The sequence below is a fragment of the Podarcis tiliguerta genome (assembly GCF_965153285.1).
Source record: "Podarcis tiliguerta genome assembly, chromosome: 4".
NCBI lineage: Eukaryota > Metazoa > Chordata > Lepidosauria > Squamata > Lacertidae > Podarcis > Podarcis tiliguerta.
Window position 1 is genome coordinate 6,616,552 of NC_139537.1, and position 20,938 is coordinate 6,637,489.

The 20,938-nt window shown below is 47.6% G+C and overlaps 1 protein-coding gene across 6 annotated transcripts in view; it reads right to left on the minus strand.

Annotated features, from left to right (window-relative positions):
* RELT (RELT TNF receptor) overlaps nucleotides 1-20,938 on the minus strand; it is an 87,519-nt gene that overhangs the window by 43,466 nt on the left and 23,115 nt on the right. The window lies entirely within an intron of this gene.

Genomic DNA, 20,938 nt, shown 5'->3' on the forward strand with positions numbered 1-20,938 from the left:
CCAGCTCCCTTGAATGAGCTGTGTTTACCTCCATCCCCCATACAGCTCTGTTTACCCCTGCAAATTACAGTCAATTGCACAGGAAACTTATCAGCTGTGATTTAAACTAAAGAGAAGGAAACGGGAAGTGTACAGGCTTCCTCCCGCGGTTGGAGTCAAAAACGCTTCCCCTCTTCGGTTTATTTATGTGGGTTCAGGTGCTTTTGAAGTCATTCAATGCCTCAGAGCCTTCCAGTTCTGAAGGAAAGCTTCTCGGGCAAAATGCCGATTGCAAGAGAAGAGCTGTGCTGGATGAGACCGGAAAAACCCGACGGGTCCAACATCCTGTTTCTCACAGGGGTTAACCAGATGTCTACGGGGTAGCCTGCGATCAGGACTTGGGTGCAACAACCCCCACTTGGGATGCCCAGCTGCTGGCATTCAAGGGAATAAAGGCCCAGTCGTGGCTGACTCTGGGGTTGCGGCGCTCATCTCGCTTTATTGGCCAAGGGAGCCGGCGTACAGCTTCCGGGTCGTGTGGCCAGCATGACTAAGCCGCTTCTGGCGAACCAGAACAGCACATGGAAACGCCATTTACCTTCCTGCCGGAGCGGTACCTATTGATCTACTTGCACTTTGACGTGCTTTCGAACTGCTAGGTTGGCAGGAGCAGGGACTGAGAAACGGGAGCTCACCCCATCACGGGGATTCGAACTGCTGACCTTCTGATCGGCAAGTCCTAGGTTCTGCGGTTTAACCCACAGTGCCACCCGTGTCCCAGTATTCAAAGGAATATTATCTGCAAGGCCATTGTAGCCCAATCCTCAACGAGGCTTCCGGACTGCTGCTTTCAAGTGGGATTCGTCAAGTTGCACATTCAAGTTGTGCAATGGTTCGTGGGAGAGGGCTTGCATTCCCCCCCCCCAAAAGGTCAGACATTTTTTAGATCAGGAAAGTAACGGAGAATTGCACTGGAAAGCACGGGATTAACGCTTGCACTGGCACATCATCTAACCTCTCTGCAAACATCATCTAATCTCCATGCAAGCAAATTGAGTGCTCCATAGATGGGGTCTTGAGAAGCAGCCTTTGTCTAAAGCCAGGTGTGGGGGACCTTGTTCTCCCCAAATGTGGCTGAAATACAATCCCCATCACCCCTGCCCATTGGCCATGCTTGCTGGGGCTGTTGGGAGTTGTAGTTCAGAAGCACCTGGAGAACCAAAGTTCCCCACACTGGGCCCAATCCTTTTATAAAGCCATCCAAGTTGGTGATCCTAATAAATAATAATAGTAATCATAATTTTATTATCTATACCCTGCCCATCTGTTTGGGTTTCCCCAGCCACTCTGGGCGGCTCCCAACAGAATATTAAAAACACGATAAAACTTCAACTACTAAAAACTTCCCTAAACAGGGCTGCCTTCAGGTGTCTTCTAAAAGTCAGATACAGTGGTACCTTGGGTTACAGACCCTTCAGTTTACAGACTGCTAGCCCAGAAATAGTACCTTGGGTTAAGAACTTTGCTTCAGGATTAGAACAGAAATTGCGCGGCGGCAGCAGGAGGCCCCATTAGCTAAAGTGGTACCTCAGGTTAAGAACAGTTTCAGGTTAAGAATGGACCTCTGGAATGAATTAAGTTTTTAACCCAAGGTACCACTGTAGTTGTTTATTTCCTTAACATCTGATGGAAGGGCGTTCCACAGGGCGGGTGCCACTACCAAGAAGGCCCTCTGCCTGGTTCCCTGTAACCTCACTTCTCGTGGTGAAGGAACTGCCAGAAGGCCCTTGGAGTGGGACCCCTATGTCTGGGCTGAACGATGGGGGTGGAGATGCTCCTTCAGGTATACTGGGCCAAGGTCGTTTAGGACATCTGTTGGGAGGAAATTCCACAGGGCGGGCGCCACCATCGAGAAGGCTCTCTGCCTGGTTCCCTGTAGCTTTGCTTCTCGCAGGGAGGGAACTGCCAGAAGGCCCTTGGGGCTGGACGATGGGGGTGGAGACGCTCCCTCAGGTCTACTGGGCCAAGGCTGTTTAGGGCTTTCAAGGTTGGCACCAACACTTTGAATTGTGCTCAGAAACGTACTGGGAGCCAATGCAGGTCTTTCAGGACCATCGTCGCATCTTGAGGACCAAATCCCCGAATTCTACCCTGTGCTGCATGAACCAGTTTTTCCTTTGGTGGGTCCTGAATCTTCCAACATTTATGCTTGTTGGATGACCCCACTGGGTTTTATGAGAGAGGGAGGAAAATCATAGAATCAGAGTTGGAAGGGACCCCAGTGGTCATCTAGTCCAACCCCCTGCAATGCAGGAATCTCAGCTAAAGAATCCATGACCGATGGCCATCCAACCTCTGCTTAAAAACCTCCAAGGGAGGAGAGTCTACAACCACCCAAGGGATACCATTCCAAGCATCCTCAAGGCTGCAGAAATGAGCTTCAATGCCCGGGGGGAAATTGGACGGATAAGGTTTGCATTTGATTTTGCTAGTATGGCTTTGGTGCTTTACAGTTCTCTGCCTTCCCCTACAGAGTAGCAGAAAATCCTGTTTAAGCAAACGCACGCAAACCCGCCTAATTTGCACTTCCTCCACGGATCACAGAAGGCAGCTTTTTCCTGGTGCAAATGCGCAGAATGGCTGGTGTGAACACCCAAAGGGCACCAAGCTGGCAAAAAAGATATATCCAAGTTTCTAAAAGCAAGGCTGAAAGTAGGACTTAGCAAATCTCAAAGGGTTGACGGATCCCCTCTGGGGAACAGCGAGTTCCCATTATAGCGCCACTGGCAGGCTCTCTAGTCTCCTCAAGACAGCCAAACTCCCTAAAGTCACCTCCAAAATAATTGCACACGAAGCTCTCGGAAAGCGTCCGCCGGCGCCGCGTCTGAAAAGAACTTTGCGCCATTAAAAGCGACCTCGGCCAACCCAGCGGCTGTGAAGAACGATCCGCGGGAGGCTAATTGGGCCGAAAGGAGCCCAACAATGAAATGACCGCGCATTCATTTAATTTGATCGATTGGCTCCCCCGGAGGAACAGCCTTCCCCCTTCACATCTGGCACACTTTGAGCTCGCCCAGAGAAGGCTCAGGATGCCCGGACTCCCTGGCACCGCCTGGAATTGCAGCCTGGGAACACAGCCAGGAGCCGAGGTCGGGAGCAGGGGCCGGCTTGGCTGTTAGACAGACTGAACGCTTGTCCCAAGTGCCGGCTCTTGGACACACTTCAGGCAGGAGGACAGCCAAGGATGGTGTCAAACGGCTCGAGTGTCGAGTCCTGAGGAGGTTACAGCTTTACCAAGGATGGAAAGCAGGCTTGTCTGAAGAAGTAAAGGTACATACCCTCCAACATTTCTCCGATGAAAATAGGCATTTTCTTTTACTGTACTATTATTGTTATTATTATTATTATTCCCATCCCATCCGACTGGGTTGCCCCAGCCACTCTGAGCAGCTTCCAACATATATAAAAACATAATAGAACATTAAAAAACCTCCCTAAACAGGGCTGCCTTCAGAGGTCTTGTAAAGGTTGCATAGTTACTTATCTCTTTGGCTGGGGGTTGCATAACTCCATACCCTCCAACATTTCTCCAATGAAAATAAAATAATAATAATAATAATAATAATAATAATAATAATAATAATAGTTTATTTATAACCCGTCCATGTGGCTGGGTTTCAAGTGGCAGGGAGTTCCAAAGTATAAATGCTGCTACACTAAGTGGAACGGTGGGAGGTAAACTGGTCCCAAGTTGTTAAGGGATTTGGATACAAATAGTAAAACCCTGAACTTGGCCTGGGAGAAAAATCAGCAGCCAGTGCAGATCTCTGATCACAGAGGAGTAGTAGTAATAATTTTATTATTTCTACCCTGCCCATCTGGCTGGGTTTCCCCAGCCACTCTGGGCAGCTCCCAACAGAATATAAAAAACATTATACAACATCAAACATTAAAAACTTCCCTAAGCAGGGCTGCCTTCAGATGTCTTCTAAAAGTCAGATAGTTGTTTATTTCCTTGACATTTGATGGGAGGGTGTTCCAGAGAGCGGGCGCCACCACCGAGAAGGCCCTCTGCCTGGTTCCCTGTAACCTCACTTCTCGCAGGGAGGGAACTGCCAGAAGGCCCTCGGAGCTGGACCCCAGTGTCCGGGTTCAACGATGGGGGTGGAGACGCTCCTTCAGGTCTTAAGGAACAGCGGGACATTCCCAGATCAAATAAGAAACCAAGACGGCTTCTGTAATCCAGGGCCGTCCCTGGAAAATGGAGGATATGCCATTTTTGCACCTTTCTTGAGTGTTTTTTCACCTGGCTGGAATGGAGTCTTGAGCTCTGATAATGTCTCTCACTTGCCTGGCCAGGGAATAGAGAGTGGCGGGTGAGAGGCTGTGTAGAAATGAGTCAGTGGCAGACTCTGAGGTCTCAAATTTTGGCGGCGCCCTATGCGCCACCAAAATCCAGCATCCGCTTGCCTCTCAAATAATATTTGCAACATCCCCCAAGGCTCTGCGTTCAGCACAACCGAACCGATCACGCTCTCCTAAATCTGCTTCTGCTGGATGGCAGCAGTTTAGAAAAGAGGATACCGACAGGAGTTCTGATTTGTTGTTGTTTAGTCGTTTTGCCGTGTCCGCCTCTTTGTGACCCCCTGGACCAGAGCACGCCAGGCACTCCTGTCTTCCACTGCCTCCCGCAGTTTGGTCAAACTCATGCTGGTAGCTTCGAGAACGCTGTCCAACCATCTCGTCCTCTGTCGTCCCCTTCTCCTTGTGCCCTCCATCTTTCCCAACATCGGGGTCTTTTCCAGGGAGTCTTCTCTTCTCATGAGGTGGCCAAAGAATTGGAACCTCAGCTTCAGGATCTGTCCTTCCAGTGAGCACTCAGGGCTGATTTCCTTCAGAATGGATCGCTTTGATCTTCTTGCAGTCCATGGGACTCACAAGAGTCTCCTCCAGCACCAGAATTCAAAAGCATCCATTCTTCGGCAATCAGCCTTCTTTATGGTCCAGCTCTCACTTCCAAACATCACTACTGGAAAAACCATAGCTATACAGACCTTTGTTGGGAAGGTGATGTCTCTGCTTTTTAAGATGCTGTCTAGGTTTGTCATCACTTTTCTCCCAAGAAGCAGGCGTCTTTTAATTTCGTCACTGCTGTCACCATCTGCAGTGATCACAACAGTCACGAAATATCTTCAAATATCCCATGGAAGATGAAGCAAGCTTCGTATCTCCTGCTCTGGAGGGTAGGACTCGAACCCAGGGCTTCAAGTTAACAAGAAAGGAGATTCTGACTCAACACTGGGAAGAACTTTCTGGCTGTAAGAGCTGTTCAACAGTGGAACGGACTCCCTCGGGAGAATGCAGACTCCTTCCTTGGTGGTTTTTAAGCAGAGGTTGGACGGCCAGCTGTCTACGATTCTGTGACCCTATAAGCAATTCCTCACAGAAAGCAGAACAGGCTCCCTTGAAGTGGGACGTAACCCTTCTGGGTAGCGGTTGCATAAGAAGCTTAATCCATCTCTGTGTATCTTGCATTAATTGCCTCGTCCCTTTTGTCAAACCAGAAGAATCAGAGGCACATCCCTTGAAATTAATTAAGCAGCCCACACTCCCACGAGACAAGCATCTGGAGGTGTTTTGCTGGAGAAGAAAATACGCTTTTTTTCTCAAGCAGATGCTGTAAACGCACGTGGGGGCTGCTTTGAAAGGACAGGGGTCCACTCTGCACCCATTCCAAGGCCGTGCTCATGTCTTGGGCTTAAGAATGCAAGGAGAGCATTGCTGGATCAGGCCCATGGCCCATTGAGTTCTCACTGAGAGCCAGAGTGGTGTAGTGGTTAAGAGCGGTAGTCTCGTAATCTGGGGAACCGGGTTCGCTTCCCCGCTCCTCCACATGCAGCTGCTGGGTGACCTTGGTCCAGTCACACTTCTCTGAAGTCTCTCAGCCCCACTCTTCTCACAGAGTGTTTGTTGTGGGGGAGGAAGGGAAAGGAGAATGTTAGCCGCTTTGAGACTCCTTAAAGGGAGTGAAAGGCGGGATATCAAATCCAAACTCTTCTTCTTCTTCTTCAGAGTGGCCAACCAGATGTCTGTGGGAAATCCCACAAGCAAGGCTGCTCCTTTTATTTGTGATGCTTTCTTTTTGGAATGGTTAAAAAGGTAAAGGGACCCCGCTTCTGGCTTCAGGAGAACCAGAGCAGCGCACAGAAACGCCGTTTACCTTCCCGCCGGAGCGGTACCTATTTATCTACTTGCACTTTGACGGGCTTTGAAAGTGCGAGGTGGGCAGGAGCAGGGACCGAGCAACGGGAGCTCACCCCGTCGCGGGGATTCGAACCGCCGACCTTTTGATCGGCAAGTCCTAGGCTCTGTGGTTTAACCCACAGCGCCACCCGCATCCCATTTGGAATGGTTAATGGCTTCCATTTTTCAAAAGGCCACAAAGTACACCTGAAATAACCCCAGGGAATCAAATAAAAAAATATTACACTTATTGAATTTTATCGTGCTGACTTTGCAATCTTGGTAGGGAGAGGATCCTAGACTTTCCATCGCAGTGCCCATAACCGAGGTTTAAGGCACTATTTGGTGAATAGCTTATATATCTGTGTTTCTAACACTGGAGCTAAGCAGAAATGCAATCTCCCCTCCTGTAGCTTCCAGAATTCAGAAACAGCTTAGCCTCTATCACAGCTAGTAGCAATTGAGACTTATTCCCCATGACTTATTATTATTATAATTTATATACAGCCCCTATATGCAGAGGTTTCAGGGTGGTTCACAGAAAAGATCAACACAAAAAATATATATAATCAAAAATAAAAGCAACAAGCCAATAACCCCAAAAGAACTAGATTTTAAAAAGGCATAGGATGTCAATAAGATCAGCCAAAGGCCTGGTTAAAAAGGAACGTTTTTGCCAAGCACCTAAAGGTATATAATGAAGGCACTGGGTGAATTTCCCTGGGGAGAGCATTCCAGAGATGGGGAGCCACTGCAGAGAAGGCCCCGTTCTCATGTTGTTGTCCTCCGGACCTCTCGAGGAGGAGGCACACGAAGGAGGCCTCAGAAGATGATCTCAGGGTCCGGGTAGGTTCATATGGAAAGAGGCAGTCCTTGAGGTATTGCGGTCCTGAGCCGTTTAAGGCTTTATAGGTCAAAACTAGCACTTTGAATTGGGCCTGGAAACTAATTGGTAGCCGGTGCAGTCGGACCAGGATTAATGTAAGATGAGCAACTGAGACAGATGTGGAAGGAAGTTCTTAAAGAGAAAAAAATAAATAAGGAATGAACTTGGATATACAGTAGTAAAGGTAAAACAGAAGGAACCACAGATGAGGAAGGAAGTGGCTGTAAAGAATATGTTGGATGCGTTGAAGTTTTACATATGTTTGTTGTAAAAGTGGGAAATGATGAATAAAATCTAAAAATGAAAACTGGAAGGTGAAGCAATTTATGATTATGAAGATACTGTTGAGGATCATTACTGCATGACGCTTTGCTGTTAAAACATCAGGGTCCCTTAAATCAACAAACAAACGGTATTCGAAGCCGAAACTCTGGCGCACAAAATAACACTGTCCCACGAGAGCTTGTTACTCTGAAACCAGTAGCTAGCATTTCCCTGCAGAGGTGAAATATAAGGAAATTAGTCCGGCCCCCATCACAGCAGCCCTGCCAAGGAATCCCAAGAGTCAAAAGGTAGATGCTCAGTTTACAGCCGATGTCCTTAATTAGGCTCCTTCCAACGAAGCATGGATGCTTAAGCATATTCAGGTGTCAGGATAAAAGCAAAGGCCGCCTACCATCCTAGCCTACAGGGAGGAAAGTTCACGCTTTACCTGCGTCACAATGGCATCCGGCGAAGGCTGCCAGAAACACCATAATTCTTTCTCCAGAGAGGTAGGTGCAGGGGCCAAGGGAAAGATGGCCTGCTGGCTCGTTTGGAGGGGTGAATTGAGGAGAAAGAGGGATGACTCAAGGGAGACTTTAGTCCTACAGCTGATGGGAACACCACTGTCCCTGCGTTCCGCGCTAGGTGCTGTACGAAACGCTGAAATCGTGCATTTCCCGCTGACGGTTTGCACAAACCAATATCCATCGACATTCAGTGTGGAGATGGCACACTGGCTCCACCCACTAGGCACAGCTGCAGCCTTTCTACCCCCCCCCCCCGGCGCTCCCTCGAGAAGGGCACAGATGGCTCCTTTGTCGCTGATGCAGAAAGCAAAGCCGTGTGCACAGGAATGCGTGGGCCGCGTCATTGTTCCCAGGAATTCTCCCATGACAAAGCCCCTTTGTTAGGGGGGAAAGGGACACCCCCCAGAGAGGCTACTGGCAAGCTCCAGAGTAAAGGGACAACGAGCAGCAACAAAACTGGCCGGGGGCCAAAATGGATCCAGTACCACTCTTCCAAGCGAGTGCCAAGGGGATCAGACAGAATCAGAACAGAGCCAGTATTTCAGGAGTGGGCTTGAATGGTGCCCTTTAATGCAGGAATCTGTCGAGCGAGTCAGCCGCCACCGGAAAGCTGTTCACAGAATTGTAGAGTTGGAAGGGGAACCCCAAAAGTCACGCAGTCCAACCCCCTGAAATATGCAGCTAAAGCAGCATTTCCCAACCTTGGGCCTCCAGCTGTTTTTGGACTACAACTCCCATAATCCTCAGCTAGCAAGACCAGTGGTCAGGGATGATGGGAATTGTAGTTCGAAAACAGCTGGAGGCCCAAGGTTGGGAAACACTGAGCTAAAGTACCCCATCAGCTGACCACCCAACCACCAAAGATGGAGAGGCCGCCACATTCCTACTGTTGAACTGCTCTTACTGTCAGAAAGTTATTCTGAATGTTATCAGACTCTCCTTCCTTGCCATTTGAATCCATTTGGTTCAGGAGCAAAGGAGAATCCATTTGGTTCAGGAGAAAAGAAGCTTGCTCCATCTCCCTTCAGATATTTGAAGATGGCTATCATATCCTGATTGGTTCAAAATTGGGAAAGGAGTACTCTTGAGAGTCCCATGGACTGCAAGAAGAGCAAGCCTCTCCATTCTGAAGGAAATCAGCCCCGAGTGCTCACTGGAAGGACAGATCCTGAAGCTGAGGCTCCAAGACTTTGGCCACCTCACGAGAAGAGAAGACTCTCTGGAAAAGACCCTGATGTTGGGAAAGATGGAGGGCACAAGGAGAAGGGGACAACAGAGGACGAGATGGTGGGACAGTGTTCTCCAAGCTACCAGCATGAGTTTGACCAAACTGCGGGAGGCATAGCTGCCAACTTACAGATTTGAAAATAGGGGGCCAGCAGCCTCGAAAATAAGGGATCAGCAGCCAAAATAAGGGGTTTTGCTATTGTAAAGAGTTCTGGCGGTTCCCTCACTGCGAGAAGCAAAGCTACAGGGTACCAGGCAGAGGGCCTTCTCGGTGGTGGCACCCACCCTGTGGAACGCCTTCCCATCAGATGTCAAAGAGATAAACAACTACCAGACATTTAGAAGACATCTGAAGGCAGTCCTGTTTAGGGACGTTTTTAATGTGTGACATTTTATTGCATTTTTAATCTTTGTTGGAAGCCGCCCAGAGTGGCTGGGAAAACCCAGCCAGATGGGCGGGGTACAAATAATAAATTATTATTATCATGGAATCATACAGCTCTTACTGTCAGAAAGTTCTTCCTGATGTTTAGTTAGATTCAAGTTACAAGAAAGTAGATTCCATCGGTTTGGGTCCTACCCTCTGGAGGAGGAGAAAATAAGGGATGATGGGAGTTGTAGTCCACAACATCTGGAGGGCTACAGGTCTCCCACTCCTGGTTTTAACTTGTGTGAGTAACGCACGGCCAAGTCTCAGAAACCAAGGAAGTAATTGAATACAATTTCACATTCCCACTGGGCGGGAGCTTTGGGGCTCTGCTTCGAATTTTGCCTTTGTGTATCAGGGGGACATTTACAGAATAGATTCGCAAAAACAGGCACCAGTCTAACGTTTCCCTTCTCCCAGCCCTCCAAAGTGGCTCCCTTTAGCTCACATTCCCAAGATTCCTCTGGCAATTCCAGGGCTGGCTCCATACTTTTCCAGAGATGGGGAACAGCTGAGAGGGATGAGTCACTGCGGGGGGGGGGGGGGAGAGACAAAAGCGCTGACTCATCAGGCCTGCCCTGCCCCACAGGGGAAAAAGTAGGTCAGCTTCATGCAGAAATTTGAGATGTACATGTCTAACATTGCCCCCACTTCCTTTTGCTACTGCACCACAAAAAAATCGCCCTTGCGGCAATAGTCTCTCTCTTCAAAATATTTCAGAAGCCACACCCTACTCTGAATTGAGGGATGCTTCCTGTGGGTTGTCTATCAGTATATTTTGCTTTAGGATTGTAATAAGAATTCTAAGGTCTCAAATGTAAATCAAATGTCCATAAATGTACCAGGCAAACACACACACATAAGTACCGGTATATAAACCACATCTCTGAAATAGCACAGGAGCATAGCTGCCAACGTTTCCCTTTTAAAAAGGGAAATTCCCTTATTCCCAATAGGATTCCTCGCAAGAAAAGGAAAAAGTTGACAGCTAGGCACAGGAGAACAATCCTGAAGCCATTTTGACTCTCCCAAATTGACCGCAAATATTTCTCTGCTAGGAGGAAGGAAACTAGGAAAGCCGCCCTGTTGTCTTTTGCTTACAAATCCTGTCTTTAAGGGAGTATTTGTGTGTGAACAGGGTGAGCCTGTGACCTGGATTCAGGAACTAAAGTATTAATCATCACAAAAGAATGGCCAGGTAAAAGCAATCAGTGACCATTATCAGGTATCCTGGAAAACAGGATTTCTGCTGCAGACCTCCTCCTTCTGTGATGTATGTATGACGTCTTGTGCTACAGGGTGGGCCATTTCAAAAGTCTCATATAGGGGCTTGCACACCATTGTTCTGGGTTCTCCTCCTGCATGTGGCGAGTGGGGACCCTGTTGCAACAGTTAAATAAAGATACTAGCCGCTTTGCTTCTCAATATACTCTGGTTGGCCTCTGTCATTTTCTCCTACTGATAGGGAACCCACTTAAGGGCTCTTGGATAAGGGGAAAGGAACAGGTTTTTTTCTTATAACAGGAAAGAAAGAAAGAAAGAAAGAAAGAAAGAAAGAAAGAAAGAAAGAAAGAAAGAAAAGAAGAAGAAGAAGAAGAAGAAGAAGAAGAAGAAGAAGAAGAGTAGTTTGGATTTGATATCCCGCTTTATCGCTACCAGAAGGAGTCTCAAAGCGGCTAACATTCTCCTTTCCCTTCCTCCCCCACAACAAACACTCTGTGAGGTGAGTGGGGCTGAGAGACTTCAGAGAAGTGTGACTGGCCCAAGGTCACCCAGCAGCTGCAGGTGGAGGAGCGGGGAATCGAACCCGGTTCCCCAGATTACAAATCTACCGCTCTTAACCACTAGACCACACTGGCTCTTGCAAAGAATGGCTTTGCAATAAAAACAATTTTAACGGGGAAAACCTGTGCAGAAAAGGGCCCGCTTCCTCTACCGCCGCAGCTCCAGTGACTCAGGAGACCCCGAAATGCGGCTAGCTTGACCCCAAGATGACGAGAATCCTGAGCCATTCCTCCTGGTACTTTTGCGACATCAGGCGCTCTTGCTCAGTGTTGCTAAAACACAGCCAAGCCCTCCCCTGTGAGTCTGTGCATGCTGTTCCCGCAGCAAAGCTTTTTGGCAAAAGCAGAATTAATGGTCCTCAATGGTTGCTAAGGGCATCTCCTGCCGTCTGGATGAGGAATCAGAAGAATTTCGGTGTTTGCATTCGCCAGAGTCAGCAAACCGAAAGGCAAAACTGACAAAAGAGCTTTTGTATTGTTGTGGTAAAGGTAAAGGGACCCCTGACCGTTAGGTCCAGTCGCGGACGACTCTGGGGTTGCGGCGCTCATCTCGCTTTATTGGCCGAGGGAGCTGGCATACAGCTTCTGGGTCACGTGGCCAGCATGACTAAGCCGCTTCTAGCGAACCAGAGCAGTGCACGGAAACGCCGTTTACCTTCCCGCTGGAGCGGTACCTATTTATCTACTTGCACTTTGACGTGCTTTTGAACTGCTAGGTTGGCAGGAGCAGGGACCGGGCAACGGGAGCTCACCTGGTCGCGGGGATTCGAACCGCCAACCTTCCGATCGGCAAGTCCTAGGCTCTGTGGGTTAACCCACAGCACCACCTGCGTCCCCTTATTGTTGTGCCAAATTGGCCAGAGCCCCCTCTCAAACTTGGAGTTAGTCCTACAACTAAGGCTACCACCTGCCCGGAACTGTGGAGTCGGAATTTGGCCTAAAGGTCTGAAGTGCCCCCCAGTGGGAGAGGGGTGTTGAAGGGTAATTATTCTTAACTAATAATATTGGATAGGATTGTTTGGGGCAATGATGGAGTCCTGTCAGCAAGTCTCTGACCTGTGACAATTGTTTCGCACATGCAAGCCATTGGTTGGAGTTAAATGAGTTCCCAGTCTGCCAGCCCTCAACTCTCCTCGTCCCTGGTTCCATAATTCAGCACAATAAAAGGGGGTTTGCCTCTTTAGCTCACAGCGCAAGCTATTTATTGCAATTCTTGCATCCTCTGCGCTATGCTAAAAATGTCCAACTGCAACAGTCTCCAAGCAGACAACCGCAGAAATATTTATAGACCACAGAGTCTTCTTTTTATAAAGTACCTGCTCCTTGAATCCCTAGGAATGTGCGTGGAGCTGACTTGGTTTAACCCCGGAGTTGCTTAGCATATTCTTCACTTTTATTTTTGCAATGGCAAGTGAGGATTTCAACAAACGAAAGTTGTACTGCTGTACTTCCCAATAACAGAGGCTGTTTGCAAGCAAAAATTTTCAACTTTGATACAATAAGGTTGTTGCAGCAATTGATTAGCTCTACCTCTGCAGACCATAAATGTATATTAAGCAACCATAAACCATGGTTTGCTTAATATACATTTGTAACCATGGTACAAACCAAGGTTTTGTGTGATGCCTGAACCGGGTTAGAGCACTGTAGCGGTTAGAGTGTTGGTCTAGGACATGAGAGGTAAAGGTAAAGGGACACCTGACCATTAGGTCCAGTCGTTGCCAACTCTGGGGTTGCGGCGCTCATCTCACTTTACTGGCCGAGGGAGCCGGCGTACAGCTTCCGGGTCATGTGGCCAGCATGACCAAGCCACTTCAGGCGAACCAGAGCAGCGCATGGAAACACCGTTTACCTTCCCGCCAGAGCGGTACCTATTTATCTACTTGCACTTTGACGTGCTTTCGAACTGCTAGGTTGGCAGGAGCGGGGACTGAGCAACGGGAGCTCGCCCCATCACGGGGATTCGAACCACCAACCTCCTGATCGGCAAGTCCTAGGCTCTGTGGTTTAACCCACAGCGCCACTCGTGTCCCACAGGACCTGAGAAACCAGGGTTCAAACACCCACTTAGCCACGAATGAAGCTCACTGGGTAACCTTTGCTCAGTCAGTGTCTCCCAGACTAACTTACATCTCAGGATCATTGCGAGAGTAAAATGGAGAGGCGTGGGAGGGAAATTATGCATGCCAATTTGTGCTCCTTGCTAGTGCTAATAACGAGAGCAGTAATAAACTCTCTGCAGAACAAGTGCTGACAAATGATGTTTGCATCCCTCCAGCCAGCCCTAACATTTAGGTTGGAAGAGAGGCCATTCTTCTCTCTTGCAAGACGACACATCTGACACAAACAGACAGATAGGCCAGCAGTGATGATATGGGAAGAAATGTGCTTGCCGCCGTTTGCTGGATAATTTAACCTCAGGTGCCCTTAGAATCAGAAACAAAACATCGCCACCCAACCCTTCTAACACGCTCACCTAGAAATAGTCCTGGTGCTCACCTGACACATAGACATCAAACAGACAATTACTTCTCCTGGTTGCAGAGAGGAAAATGCTCTCCCTCGCTCAGCTTATCTCGATGTCCAGGAAAATTAATTAGCTGCTGAGTTTTTGTAAGTGCGCCAAGCTACCGTAAAAGCACAGGAGCCAAGCCGATAAAAGGCAGCTGAGCAACAATTACCATATTTTTCGCTCTATAGGATGCACCCGACCATAGAACGAACGTAGTTTTTTTGGGGAGGAGGGGAGAACAAGAAAAAAAATTCTCTCCCTCTCTGTACAGCGCCCCTTCAGCGAAGCGGCAGGAGAAACGGAGCCCCTTCCCTTTCTCCTCCCGCTTCGCCGAAGGGGCGCTGCGCAGAAAGGGAAAGCTGCGCAGCTCCTCTCATAGAATCATAGAGTTGGAAGAGACTACAAGGGCCATCGAGTCCAACCCCCTGCCAAGCAGGAAACACCATCAGAGCACTCCTGACATATGGTTATCAAGCCTCTGCTTAAAGACCTCCAAAGAAGGAGACTCCACCACACTCCTTGGCAGCAAATCCCACTGTCGAACAGCTCTTACTGTCAGGAAGTTCTTCCTAATGTTTAGGTGGAATCTTCTTTCTTGTAGTTTGGATCCATTGCTCCGTGTCCGCTTCTCTGGAGCAGCAGAAAACAACCTTTCTCCCTCCTCTATGTGACATCCTTTTATATGTTTGAACATGGCTATCATATCACCCCTTAACCTCCTCTTCTCCAGGCTAAACATGCCCAGCTCCCTTAGCCGTTCCTCATAAGGCATCGTTTCTAGGCCTTTGACCATTTTGGTTGCCCTCCTCTGGACACGCTCCAGTTTGTCAGTGTCCTTCTTGAACTGTGGTGCCCAGAACTGGACACAGTACTCCAGGTACTCTCTAGCGAAGTGAAGCCAGGAGAGCAAGAGGGATCGGTGCGCACCTACCCCTCTCGCTCTCCAGGCTTCAGCGAAAGCAATGCGAAGCCTCCGGAGCGCGGAGGGAGCGCTCCCTCTGCACTTCGGAGGCTTCCCATTGCTATCGCTGAAGCCAAGGAGCCTGCATTCGTTCCATAGGACGCACACACATTTCCCCTTAAAAAGTGCAACTTATAGAGCGAAAAATATAGTAACTTCACGGTTCTAATCCAGAGGTGGGGAACTGCAGGCCCAGGAGCCAAATGTGGCCAGGCCTCTCTATTCAGCTTGCAGGATTCTCCCGACGCCCCCCCTCCCCCCCCAGGCTTGCTCTGCCTTCTTCCAGAATGCATTCGACTGGCTGGAGTGGGACCTCAAATTAAGGTTCATCTCCCATCCAGACCAGCTTAGCCTGATATCATCCCCCGCCGAAGGATTCCTTCTTGCAAACTGCCACCGGTGCTTGGAGGGGAGCAAAACATGAATCTTCAGCTGGGATGTCGTTTTAGGAAGCTTGCGTAGGAAAAATAAATCCCGCTATCCGAAAAGTCCCAGACTGTGAAATTGTTTGGCAAGTCTTCCTTAAAGAAAAAGGCACACATGGTAAACACTTTAAGGGACACCTTAAAGCAGCCTTTCTCAACCTGTGGCTCCCCAGATGTTGTTGAACTACAACTCCCACCACCCCTAGATAGAAAGGCCAGAGCTCAGGGATGATGGGAGTTGTAGTCCAACAACATCTGGGGACCCACAGGTTGAGAACCGCTGCCTTAAAGTATTGGCCATGTTTGCCTATTTCTTTTCACCAGGTGTGAAAACTGATCGTTATGCATTCAAGTTACGAAACGTTTAGAAGACATCCAAAGGCAGCCCTGTTTAGTGAAGCTTTTAATGTTTCATAGGTTATTGTATTTTAATCTTCTGTTGGAAGCCGCCCAGAGTGGCTGGGGAAACCCAGCCAGATGGGTGGGGTATTAATAATAATAATAATAATAATAATAATAATAATACTGATTTGTTTACAGGGAGATTAGACCAGGCATAGGCAAACTCGGCCCTCCAGATGTTTTGGGACTACAATGCCCATCATCCCTAGCTAACAGGCCCAGTGGTCAGGGATGATGGGAGTTGTAGTCCCAAAACATCTGGAGGGCTGAGTTTGCCTATGCCTGGATTAGACGGTGCCAGCTATCCGTTCTGAAGATGTGTCACCATCAAGCAAGTCTTATCCTGCACCTTTCCATTGTTTCCCTTAATCAGCTTGGATTGCACAACCTGAATTTGCAATCCAGTCACGCCTGGTGGCAGGTTGGAACGCCCCCTCAATACGGAAACAGGAAACCGTTGACAAAGGGAGAAATCTGCCGCTCCAAGGCGGCTATTCTAGTCAGGGAACTCTGAGGCCGTGCCAAGGGAGAGTCCTTTAGCACCCAGGAGGAGAGAGAGGTCTTATTTCCCAGAGTCAGGGCACAGACAGCCACGCAGCAAGAACAGAGTCATCGTCACACCCTTGCAAGCACAGCAGATCTTTTCTTGGGGGAAGAAAAGGGCAAACTCAATCTCTGCTGCTGCTCAGAGGCGATTTGGGTGGCACTTGCTGGGGCCTGAAAGAGCTACAGGCTCAAAAAGAAAGATCTCCAGGATGGGCTTGGTGGCCGAAAAGTGACACAGACATGGTACGAATTGTAGAGGGGATTCCAAGGACTTTTAGAAGACATCTGAAGGCAGCCCTGTTTAGGGAAGTTTTTAATGTTTGATGCATTACTGTATTTTAATATTTTGTTGGAAGCTGCACAGAGTGGCTGGGGAAGCCCAGCCAGATGGGTGGGGTATAAATAAATAATAATAATTATAATAAATAATAATAATAATAATAATCATCATCATCATCATCATCATCATCTAGTCCAACCCCCTGCAATGCAGGAAATAGAAACACCGTGGAAAACTGTGGTGGTGGGGGGGGAATAAACATTATGTACTGAAGAATCTGTTAAACTTTTGAAAATTCAATAAAATTCATTCTAGAAATGCAAAAAGGAAAATGGTTGAAAAGAGGCCATTCGATAACACGTCTCTAAGCAGCTAAAGAACCAAAATGGGTCTCATTACGGCTACAGCAGACGATCAATATTGCCTTACTTAGCGGTGGCTATCATGCGAGCTTTCGTTCAAAATGAGTGAAGAATGGATCATGCAACAACAGAGGACACATTAGTCCTTTGGTGACATGTTTCTTTTTTAGATATGGTGGTAGTTGGATAAAGCCCCCCCAAAATATGCAAAAACAAGTTATTTCTTTCCGAAGAGTGCAGCACAAAGATATTGGCCTTAAAGTACCCAGAAGCCATCTGCAGAAAAGCCTAGCCAGCCTGCTCAGTGGTTAGAGCACATGCTTCGAATGCAGAAAACCCCGGGTTCAATCCTGAATGAAACCTCCACATTTCAAGGCAATTGCAACCCAGCAATTAAAAATGCATTTTTAAAAGGTCCCTGAACTCAGAGGCTAAATTATTTTAGCCCTCATGGTCAACAGCCGAACACTGCATTGAACAGAATTGGGCTTTTATTTCATGGGCCTCTGTGTGCTTACTCAGAAGTAAAGGCCCACCGTACCCCAGACAGGTGGGGTAATTTTTTGTGGGGTGCATTCTGCTGTTGGGATACTGCCAGGGAGACAAAGTCCATCATGACTCCACGTTGTCTCCGGACGTCCATCAATCTCCCGCAGACACGCAGTATCAGCAATTAGCGACACGAGCTCCAGAAATAGCTTGCCACATTCTAGAGCCGATGCACGCTCAATCAGCAGATAATGCACAGCGAAAGATGCACTCAGGAGAGCATTATTTACAAGTTTATTTCTGCGTTGATCAGAACAAAGAAAAACATGACTGCCTGCTTCAGTGTTCCGGCACAGAGAGAGAGAACGAAAACAAAGACACAACAGAAACATCCTGTGAAACAGGAAATGCGCAGCCTGTGACACAAACATCCTGCTCCCTTTTAAGGTGGAACAGAAATATCCTAACATCTGCAGCATGTCATTTTTTTTCCAATATAATTTTCTTTAATTAAACGTTTCAGATATTTTCACAATCGTCTTCATATCAAAGAGTTACATTTCACCCCATAAATTGACTCCCCACCTCCACCGTGTTTTCACTCAAACCTTTTCTACTGCACTATGGACTCAGCAAAAGAGCATTTTATGCGCGTTGCAACACTGTGACCCCAGGTGGCGCTGTGGGGGTGTGCGTTTCGCCAACGTTATTTCCCGTAATAAAGTTCACAACGTGTTTCCTTGAAACGCTTTTCTGATGTGTGTAGATTCAGCCTAGATCTTTATTACCCAAAGTTTCTCCATTACAGTGGTACCTCGGGTTAAGTACTTAATTCGTTCCGGTGGTCCGTTCTTAACCCAAAACTGTTCTTAACCTGAAGCACCACTTTAGATAATGGGGCCTCCCGCTGCCACCGCATGACTTCTGTTCTCATCCTGAAGCAAAGTTCTTAACCCGAGGTACTATTTCAGGGTTAGCGGAGTCTGTAACCTGAAGCGTATGTAACCTGAAGCGTATGTAACCCGAGGTACCACTGTACAATTATTTTCCTTCCGCTGCTTTCATTTTGAATCCTGCCTGTGATTTCAGCTGACTACGGTATTTTTAAAGAATATTCCATGAAAGGCCTCCTCCATTCTTCTGTTAAAAGGGTGGCCATTTTGATCTCTTAATTTCGCTGTCAGCTTTGCCATCTCAGCATGGTCCATTCTTTTCAAAAGTCTCTCCTCCTTTGCTGGGACCTGCTATGCTTTCTGTTTCTGCGCATATAATATTCTCGCTGCTGTTCATTCTGCAACATGTCGTTGATGCCACAGTCGTGGGTTAGCGGAAGACCTACACTGGATCACGATTTATTAGGTCTTGTGTGGTGCTTCCCCAACATGGCTGCCATTATTGTCATCTTGCCCAACGGCACAACAAAAGTGGGACAACAACTAAAACCCAGTAGATTTGTGGTATAAGAAGTTCCAGGGGAAAGCTGCGGGACACAAAGCAACTGGGAATGAATCAGGATAGCATTGCCCAAACGTCTGTACAGTGGTAACTTGGTTCTCAAACTTAATCCGTTCCAAAACCAAAGCGTTCCAAAACCAAAGTGCACTTTTCCCATAGAAAGTAATGCAAAACCGATTAATCCGTTCCAGACTTTTAAGAACAACCTCTAAAGCAGCAATTTAACAGGAATTTTACTACCTAACGAGACCATTGATCCATAAAATGAAAGCAATAATAAATGTACTGTACTGTAAGATAAATAAGACAGTATTGCAGATGATAAAAATTAAAATTATTATTTTTCTTAGCTGCACTGATGATAGTCACTGTTTGGATGGGGGGCTTTTATCCATTTCCGCAGTCACACAATCAATCAATCAATCAATCAATCAGTAGCTGAACTGGGTTCCACACAGTCACAAAAACAAATTAACTGAAAAAGCCTCCAAAACAAAAACGCAAAATAGTGAAAACAAAATCGCCAAACTTCCGTTTGACTTCCGAAATGTTTGCAAACCAAGGCACGGCTTCTGATTGGAGCAGGCGCCCCGGAAACAATCGCCAACAGCCGCATCGGATGTTTGGCATCCAGAAAACGTTCAAAACCCAGAACACTTACTTCCGGGTTTTCAGCGTTTGAGAACCAAGGCGTTTGAGAACCAAGGCGTTTGAGAACCAAGATACCACTGTAAAACCCAGTAGATATGTGGTATAAGAAGTTCCAGAGTTCCAGGGGGAAAGCAGCGGGACATGCAGCGATTGGGAACGAACCAGGATGTCCGTCCCCAAATGTCTGCAAATGCAAACAGTACTGAGACTGGGACAGCCTATAACCATCCCAAAACCTTCCTAAGCACAAACCATCGCAAACCTATTCACAGGGTCTTGGCACGAGATAGCCAACACGTAGTTTTTGCCTTGAGCAGAGGGTTGCCAACTGACCAAACAAGAAGGCAACCCGGCCTGCTCTTGCGCCTTTGAAACAGAAGCCGGGTCTTCATAAGTCTGCAGGCAACCTTCCAGCGAAAAGGTGCTTTTAAAAAATGTGCTGCAGCGTCTCTGCGGGAAAACCGCTGTTAAAAACGCACGTGCACAGAAGCAGGGGCCGGCTGAAACGTTGGCAACGCTGGCTCACCCCCCGGTTGACACATGCAACATCAGTATTAAGCGGGTGAAGAGAGAGAGAGAGATGCCAAATATAACCAGCTTTCCATATTACCCGATTAACAGCCTCTGCTGGGAAATAACGAACATTAGTGAGTCAGAGAGAAAGAGTTGTCAAGCTGGCTGAGTTGCCTAAGATTAGATAATTAACTCTAATGTGCCAAACACTGGAGCTTTTATAAGAAAAAAGAGCTTAAGACTAGAGGTGAACATGGTGAATGGTTTCTACATTTTTCCTGGTCCCCTCTGCTGGTTTGGGATTCATGGGAGCTGGAGAGCTCCAGGGTATTTTTTTGGGTGGGGGTGCTGGGTGAGAAGATTGCTCTAGGCCTCCTGTTGTAAATAAAAATTGCCCTTTTCCCTTATGGGGTATCCAAGAGCCCATATAGAGTCCTTACATAGGTTCCCTATCGGTAGGAGAGAATAACAGAGGCCAACCAGAGAATACTGAGAAGCAAAGCAGCTTGTAAGCCTGATCTTTATTGATCTGTTGCAACAGGGTGCTCCCCTCACACGCAGGAGTGAGGAGGGACCCAGAAAAATGGCATGCAAAGCCTTATAAAGACTTTTGAAATTCCCATCCTGTAGATCAAGACCACCCCCAGAAACATCAGACATACATCACAGAAGGGGTGTAACCTAAGACCACCCCTCAGATATGTCACACCTACATCACCGAAAAGGTAGTCTAAAACAGAAATTTGAATATTGTTTTTCTCCTGTTGTTGTTTATCTCCTGTCTGGCAGGTTACTTGATTGGATTGCCTGGGGAGCCTGGCCAGTCTTTTAAAACATTGGCTCAGTTTAGGAATCAAATTGGTTCCAGGTTGGTCTTCCTGTGCTGATCTATGCTTGGTTGGCACACTTATGAACATTACCATATATCTAAGACCATAAAATTCCTATCACACTCCCTGTTCTCTAGAATCCTCTTCTTCCATCCATGGCCAAACTTGGCCTTCC